This window comes from Pseudopipra pipra, chromosome 26, assembly GCF_036250125.1.
Source record: "Pseudopipra pipra isolate bDixPip1 chromosome 26, bDixPip1.hap1, whole genome shotgun sequence".
NCBI lineage: Eukaryota > Metazoa > Chordata > Aves > Passeriformes > Pipridae > Pseudopipra > Pseudopipra pipra.
Genome location: NC_087574.1, coordinates 6,294,661 through 6,303,652, shown reverse-complemented (window position 1 = coordinate 6,303,652; position 8,992 = coordinate 6,294,661).

The window sequence follows — 8,992 nt, the reverse complement described above, 5'->3', positions numbered from 1 at the left end:
CTTGCCAAGGGAACAGGGAAAAGGAAAAGGCAGCCCTGCCCAGCTGCTGGGGCCAGATCCCGGGTCTCTCCACGGTTTTCCACAGCTGTGGTTAAATCATCTCCCTCCCTGTGGTACCACACCTTGTGGAGTGGCACCGCTCGGTACCAGCACAGCACACCGGGGGTTCAGCCTGTGGGCTCTAATTCACCTGGGAGAACCCTCCTCCTCCTCCTCCTCCTCCTGAATATTACTGGACATGTTTCCATAAAAGAAAGTGAAATTAAATCAGATTCACAATTTGGAACAGCTCATGCTGCCTCGTCTAATTTTACTCTTTCCCAGGCCAAACCTCCTCGGCTGAAGTACTTATTTAATTACTGTATTTTCTATAATCATCTGCCATAAATGCAAGGAAGACACCAGGCTCCAGGTAGCGCAGTCACCAGGGAATTATGATGTGCCTGGAATAAAGAATCACTTCAGACTGGGATGGTTGGCACCCTTGAGACATCGGTTATTATCTCATTTTCACCTCTCCGTAATAACCTCAGCCTTTTCTACGAATGCAGAGAAAGCCCGAATGCCTCAGGTGTGAGACACCTACAGCTGGATTTGGCTCTTGTTCACACGGGGATAAATCCCAGGGTTTGGGCTGGAAGGGACCTTAAAGGCCACCTTCAGCCAGCCCAGGTGGCTCCAAGCCCCGTGAGGAACACGTGGATAAACCCCACGGGGTCAGGAGCAGCCTCAGCAGCTGGTTCTGCAGGGACTGGCACCCGAGCCAAGGAATGGGATGTTCTCTCCAGCAGGGACAGGTTTACCAGCTGACAGAGGGACTGAGCCCTACTTAGGGAGAAGCTGCTGGAAGTGGCCCTTTGCAGCACCTGGGGATCAGCGCGATCCCAGCACGTCACACCCTCCGTGCAACTCATCGGGAGGGCGGAGGTAGGAACAGAAAGAGTTGAGCAAGAACCAGCTGGTTCCTTTTGGGAAGAGTTTCAGCATTTTGAAATTTCTAACTCTTTCGGAAAGGAAAGAAAACAACAACAAAAAAACCCAAAAAACCAGCCCAACAGCCCATGTTGACGTTTCCCAAAAATCCAAAGCTGAATAAACAGCAAAGAACAAATTCCCTCCCAGCCCCGAGCACAAACCCAGCTACCCGAGGGCTGGCAGAGGATTTTATTTCAGCAAAGTCTGGCCAAACAGGCCTGTTTCCTTCTATACCATAATATTTTCTTTTCTGGAATGGTTTCTTCCGAAAGGTCAAACAGTTTTCAAAAATATTTTCTTTTTAGCTCTTTCTTTTTTTTTTTCCCCTGTCTTTTGCACTGGGAGGTTTTTAAAGGCAGATCTAGAGTTGGCTGAATCCTGCTGGTTTTCCACAGGCTGTTGGGTGACTCTTGAGATAAGGTTTTTTCCACCTGGAGATAAGTTGTCCAGGTATAAAGCTTGGGTCAGAATAAAACCTGAGCATTCCAGATTGGAGCAGATAGAAACTGCCTCCAGCAGAAAGGGAGGAACATCCCTGTGCATTATCCAGCCCTGGGACAACCAGGAATTGCCATGTGGTGCAGGTCAAATAATACCAGGATCAACGTTTCCAGTGGGAATAGAGGGGTATTCCCTCAGTATGGCTTTGAGGGATCTCACCTGGAATATGATGTGGGTTTCTTTAATCACCCCTTGATCGAGAAGCCAGGGGTGGAGGAGGACTGCAAGGATGCTGAAGGGATCCCTTCTGACAAGGAAAAGGCTTTCACAGGGAGATGAAAGGGAATTGTCCTGTTCTGCCTCAAGAGAGGCCCAGCCCGAGCACCCGGGGTGGGAAAGCAACATGAAGGTGAGGGACAAGGTGGCTACGAGGCCAGATTTGTATAAATTGGACATTAATAAATTTAGGCGAGGACGGGGCAGGTTCCTTATCAGCCCCTGGGGCTTTAATGTATGTGAGAAAGGCAAAGGGTGGTGGTTGCCTGCCCAGCCTCAGATGTTCAGAGCAGGGACGTCTGCACTGGGACAGCACCCGGGGCTCTGTCTGTGCTCCAGAGGGGGAAATGGGCCCCGGGATTCCAGCGGCGCCTCCGCAGGGACGGCCCAGGAACCCCGGGAAGGCAGGCAGGGAGCTGGGACAGACAGGGAGCTGGGACAGACAGGGAGCTGGGACAGACAGGGAGGGATGTGCGAGAAAGGGAGGGGATCCAGCCCCGGGCTCACCCCGACCTCCAGGCAGTGCCCTGTGCACACGAGGGACGAGTGGGAAGCAGCACAGACTCCGAGGGCACGTCCCTGGGAGACCCCCCGGCCGGGGACAAGTGTCACTGAGGGATCCAGAGCCCAGAACACAGCCCGGGGATGCTGAGCAGAAGCAGCTTTTTGAAGGGAAAAAAAGGGCAGAGTTGGAGCTGTGAGGACAAGAACTCCCAAGGCCTGTGGGCTGGGATGAGCTCAGGGTCTCACCCTGCAGCCCAGAGAACTGGGAAAATCCCACAGACAGCTCAGAGACCAGGGAAAACTTCTTCCAACCCTTCCATGAGGGGTGGGAGCAGGTCCTAAGACTCGGTGGAGGCTGGCAGGACGTCCCCCCACGCTGCTGGTGCCAGGACAGCGGGTGACCCCTCCCCTGCCCCTGCCCAGCCCGCGGTGACCGCCTGTCCCCACAGAGGTGCCACATTGCTCACGAGCGGGTGTCACCGCCCGCTCCATCCTGTGCAGAACGAGTTCAGGGGCCTGATGCAATTCCCAGTGGGAGAGCAGTCCCTGGTGGCAGCATTCCTGGGCACGGAGTCACGGGGTGCTCATGGGAGAGGGCACCGGGCGTGGGTGAGTGTGTGTGTGCACCCACTGCCATCCCTGCACCCACAGCACCCTCCCTGGGGAAAGGGATGGGGAGGAAGGCTCAGCTGGCCTGGGGAAGAGGCATCTATTCCAGCCCTGCCCCAGGATCCTTGGGAGAACACATCTGGGAGAGGGACAGGGGAACGGACCTGGCTTCGTCCGAGTCCTTCCTGAGTCAAGTAGAGGAAAACAAGAAATTGTGTTTCCTTAGGAATCCCAGAGGATTTTGGAAGAGCAGGGGAGATTCCCTTGGGTCTGATTCCAGAGCATCACCACGTGTAAGAACCTGAGCTGGATCCCCAATTCACCCAACTCAGGAATAACTCCCAGAGAAGTCACCAAAGCTCCAACCCCACATGGCACCACTGCCAAAGAACCAAATCCAATCAGTGGTTTTGTTAATTAAGTACAACTTAATCTCATTAATCAGTTGTTCATAACAGTGCCCTTGGTGCACCTGCAGAGGGATCACAAAGCTCCTGCAGAAGGCAGGTGTTGAGAACCTGAGCAACCCAAAATAACTGGCTGTGGTGGGTTGAGGATTCCCCACCACCCCGAGGAGCCATTCCACGAACTTCCCATCCTTGCACTTCCCACCATTTCATTCATTTTTGGGTCATTTTTGTGAGTTCCTCCCCCCAAATTATTCCAGGGGGGCTCCCGCTGAGGTTTTAAAGAAGCAGCTGCAATTCCTCGGGTGCCCCTGGAAAAAAAACACGCGCTGGGAGTTGCCGGGACCCAAACGCTTCGGAAAAACCCGGTCCCACCTTGAAAAACCAGCTCCCATCTCCTGAAAATCTGGTCCCCACAAAGCAGCCGTGGCTGCTCCCCTCGCGAGGCTCCCGCTGCCGGAGCCGCCCGTCTGGCCCCCCGCGCCTCCCTGCCGGGCCGAGCCTTCAAAGTTCAGCTAAAAAAGCAGTTCCGAGGCTCGACAGATAAGGAGCGTGAAAACGCCACGGGGGTGATTGGCATAGGCTCCTCTGGAGACACCCGGCGAGGGGAGCTCTAATTACAGCCCGGCCGGTGGCACTACCTGTCAGGTGAGTCACTTCCAGCGCATCCCGAGAGGTTTCTCCTCTTCCCTCTCCCCTCGCGCCTCTCTCCGCTGGGCTCTTTCATCAGAGCTCGGCTCCTGCCTTCCCTGCGAGCCTGCGGGCGGTGAGTCACCTGTCATCGGGCAGGAACCTGGCAAAAGGAGCCTCGTGGGCCACCTGACACCCGTGTCATGCAGCTCCTCCGCTGGGGACGGCGAGAAACCGAGACTCGGGGAGGGGGAACAAACGAGGCAGAAACAGGGGCATGGAATGGTCTGGAAGAGACTCTGAAAGGCACCCGACCCCGCTGGAACGAGCAGGGACATCTCCAGCCAGGCCAGGGGGGAATGAGACCAAACAGTTCAAGGGTTTCTTGCCTGGAAGAATTCAGTACCTGGGATTGATGGGAAAGCTCCAAGGAGCATCCTCAGGCTTCCCACAGTCCGTGGAATCCTCCTCCTCCTGTTCCTGTGTGACAAGTGGAGCCCTGCAAACCACAGAGGGTTTGATATCTGGGCGAGACTCAGCAGAGAACTGATTTGATTGCTCCCTTTGCTGCTTCAGGGGTGGTTTTTGTTCAAATCCTTCTTGTTCCAAGTCCCGGCTGTCAGTCTGACCCGGCACTCTGGGAAGGAAGGGAAGGGGCCACCAATCACAGGGGTGTGGAAGGAATATGTGGTTTGCAACTCTTATTTCAGAAGGAAGAAAATCATTGATTTGTGGAGGCCAATGTTGGCCTTTATGGGAGCAGGCACCCAAACCAGTAAGGAAATGGAAATGGGAAGGAAGTGCAACTGGGGCAGCTGGTGCCAGACTTACCACTCATGGAGCACTTTGAAAGATCAGACTAAATTAAATATTTCGAGTTTATTGAATAAAGGCCACTTTTGTGGAACAGGAGAATTTCATTTTCTGCACTTCAGCTTTAAAAAAATAATTAAATTAATATTTTAGATCTTTGCTTTTCTTTTATCCAGGAATATTCCTTGGACAACAAATCCATCTCCCACTCAGGTCTTCTCCAAGACTGTCTCTGTTATCCTGGGTACACAGATCCCCCCAAGAGAATTTTTCCTCTTCAGGAAAGGATTTTATACATTTTTTTCCAAGAGCAGCTCTAGGTGGGTCTGACCCAGCACGGTGATAACCTGGGAATACGCTGTATCCCAATCCAGCCAGTGTCCCAGCCCAAGACAGGAGATTTTCTATTATTATTTTTTTACTGTTCTAGCTCAGAGAGGCTTTTTTTCCTTCTCTAGGTCCCGCTGGAGCTGGTGGGATGTTTGCCATGGACCTCAACAGCCCTCCTTTGGCCTGTTATCCCTCTTTTGTTTTTCCCCTTTTCTTCTGAGGGGTCAGGAGTCAATGGGAACCAGATTCCCTTGGCACAGAGAGAGCAGGAAAAATGGGAAGCACATGTTTCCCGCTCCCGCAGAGGTACCTGCTGCTGCTCCTCTCCCAGGGCTCCTCCCACTGAAGGAATGGCAAATTCCTTCCAGGCTGACTCTCCTGCTGTCCTCAATCCCCCTTTCCATCCCTGCTTCCCCTCCTGTCCCAGGGCTGCAGTTCAGAGGGAGCTCAGCTCCAGTTGCAGCCCTCGAGGTGACCAGACCTTCTGGGATCCCAGTTTTCCTGTGGATCCCAGGCAATCTGGGAAAAGCTGGGTGCTCCCCTCCAGCTGGGCTGACAGAGGGAGCTGAGCCAGGGGAAGGTTCTCCTCGGCTGTGAATCCTGAGTGTCTCCTGATGCACCTCCTGCACTGCCACAGGGACAATTTCAGGTTTTATGATGGTTTTATGTCCATTTCTATGGAAAAACCAGCTGGGGAAGCCCGTGCACTGGAAAAGCACCGGGTTCCTGCAGTTTATTGAAGACTCAGCAACCCCCTTCCCCCTGGAGCAGAGAGCAGGAGCCCAGGGGCTGTGGCAGAACCAAGGCCAAGCGTTGGATGCAAATCCAGAGGAATTGATGTCTCCCCAGGGCTGCCTTGCCCAAGGAGAGGGAGACCCTGTGTGGAGACAGGGAGCAGCACAAGCCCTGCGGGTCCAGGAGGGAGGAGGAGAACCAGGACTCACCTGGCTCAGCAGGGACTCCCCGTGTGCTCAGCACAGCCCAGCTGAAACCCCCCCATCAATACTTTTCTCATTGAAATCTCTGCTCAAACCCCAACCTGAACCCAGATTTTAATCACTCAGCTTTTACTCTTTTTTTTTTTCTGTTTCAGTTTTACCCTTAAAATGGTGGCGAAAAACGGGAAACAGGAGAGCAGGAACAGCAGAGAGGCTTCAACTCTCAGTGCTAAAATATTCAGCTTTAATTTTTTTAAAAAATGGATAAGTTGCATCATGTACAAGTGTGTACATATATTTTAAGCAAATAAATTGCACTTTTTGTGGAAAAAGGTCATTTTTAATAGGCAACCAAAGCCTTTTGGGTGCAAGGAACGTAATGAAGAGGCACCAAAGAGCATTAAACCAATTCTTCCTTCCCTTCACTCCAAAGACTCACATTTACTTTGGGGAAGAAAAAGGAAAACCGGAGATTCTCACAGAATTCCCACAGTATCAGGAAGGAGAGGATGTTCAGCAGAGACAAAGCCCTGCCAGGATCCCAGGAGAGGCCGAACCCCCGGGAATTAGGACAGGTTTGGTGTCGTTCAGCAGCAGAGCCCCGAGCTCTGAGGGATCCCCTGCAGGGCAATTCCTTCGCTTCCCTGTCTCCTGCCTGTCCCTCCAGAGATGATTAAAGGAGGTTCCTGCAGAGGTGACTCAGCTCCCAGGGCAGCAGATGAAGGTTTGGGGGAAGCACCATCGTCTCTCCCCCGTTTGTGCCTCCACACGGACGAGCTCCAGCGAGGAGCAAAATCCCTGGGAAGGGAATCCTGCGGGTCCTGGGTCAGCCCTGTGGCATCTCCTGACGGCAGGAATGTCCCAGGCCAGCACAGTGACACAGATCTCCAGGTACCTGACCTATTTCCCCTGGGGCCCATCATCAGAAGCGCCCTAAGAACCAACCAAGGTGTTTAACCTGAATAACTTTGGCAGTACCCACAGCACACCTGAGCTTAAGTGGGTCGTGCCTCAGCAGAGCTGGAATGGTCCAACCAGCACCTGCAGCCCAGTTGCCCTGGTGCCAACACGAGAGGGGATTAAACTCCCAACATTTCTGAGTAAACTTCCCAATAAACCAATCCCACCTGAGGAAACGAGGCAGCCAAGAGGGGGGTCAAGAGGTGAAGGCAACAATTCAACAGTTCCCCAAACTAATCCAGCCCTTCTCCCAGAATGGTTTGGGTTGGAAGAGACCCTAAAGATAATCTCATCCCCCCCTGCCATGGCAGGGACACCTTCCCCTAGTCCAGGTTGCTCCTGGCCTTGGACACTTCCAGGGATGGGACATCCCTTCCCTGGGCAACTCCCACATTCCCAGGACAGGTCACAACCCTGATCCCCCGAGATGGGAGAGCGAGACAGAAGGAGGAAAAGCAGGCAAATGAAAAGTGAAAAATGTTTTCCACGTTGCTGAAGTGGGAATTTCTGTTGCAATCAGCAAATGGCTCAGGCTCCGTCCCTGCCAGCCCCGAGTGATCAGGAGTGACAACACTCCCCCGTTCCTCCTCCCCTCACAGAGAAGTTTCTTTGAATATGGTAAGAATCAGACAGGAGCCACAGAAACCCAGTGTTGCTGCTGGATCACCCCCTGTATCACCTTTGCCATCCATGGGTCTCCCCTGCTCCCATCAGGAGCTGGAGCCTTTCACAGGAGCTGAGGGATCTCGAGGTCTTCACCCAATTCCAAGAATTAGGACTTAAAAAAAAACCCAAAACCCGAAAAAACCAACCAACCCAAGTACAACACAGAACAAATGTGATGAGACTGAGCTAAAAATCATGAAAGTTTTCACGGCTGGTGTTGAAAGAGGAGCCCTTTGTATGTTAATGATCTTTCCCCTTCTGTGCCCAACCGCTACAGGGCGATTCCAGCATTCCCTGCTCTGGGAAAGGGGAAATTAGACATGTCCAAGGACAGCCACACATTCTGGCATGTTGTTCAAACCTGCCCCACCCCAGGAGGCCACCACGAGGGAGCTGGGTTGCTCCAAGCCTCCTTCTCCCCAGCAAAGGAGAGGGAACAGCTCCTCCGGCAGCCTGTGACACCGGGAGGGCCGGGAATGCCGGGGAGGGACTGGGCTGTGCTTGGGCTGGGGGCAACGAGGACCCCAGAGTGGCTGCTCCACCCCTGGCAGTGCCCAAGGACAGGACCTGGAGCAACATGGAAGGTGTCCCTGGCCATGGCACGGAGCTGGGATGGGATGGAGTTCAAGGTCCCTTCCATCCCAAACCTCTCTGGGATTCAAGGCGGTGGAGACCCAGGTCGTGGTGCTGTCCCTTCTCCTGGATCTCTCCTTTATGTTTACCCATAAAGGAGGCTGCACACACACATTCCTGCATGCATGGGCCCATCCTGGTAATCCCTCAGGATTCCCACTTGGGGATTTTTGCTCTGCCTGGCTGCTCCAAAGCCCCACGGCAGCAAAGCCCAGAGCGATTTCCTTTTAAAAACAAAACCCCAAAAACCCCAAACAGGCAAAAAAAAACCCCAACCCCAAACAGCTTTACTCATTCCCCACCACCCTGATGGCCTCGTGTGCTTGGAGACGGGGATATAATGTCACCATAATTGTATATATATATATAAAAATATCATATAATATTGTGATATAATGAAGGTTTTCCTTCATATCCCTGTGGCTCCCAGGACAAGGGCCATCCTTGTGCTGATCATCACCGACTTTCTGCTCTGCTCCTGTGGATTTTGGTGTCAAGCCCCACCAGGCTCCCCCCAGACCTGGTGTCAGTGGCAGCCCCTCCCCATTGCACAACCCCGTGCCAGGCCCTTCTCATTCCTCAGTCTCCAGCAGGGACAGGGACACGGGAGCTCCTTCCCTGCCCTGCCCCCCGAGATCCCAGGACTCGGAGGAGCCTGGAAGGGCAAGCCTGGCTCTCCTGGGCTGCAGTGCCTTTATCTCCAGGGAGTCATTCCTGCTTATCCCAGCGCCAGGGAATGGTAACGAGCCCCTGTGATAAAACAAGGAGGACTCCACACCCCCGGGAGTTCCAGCCTGGCACAGCCCAGCC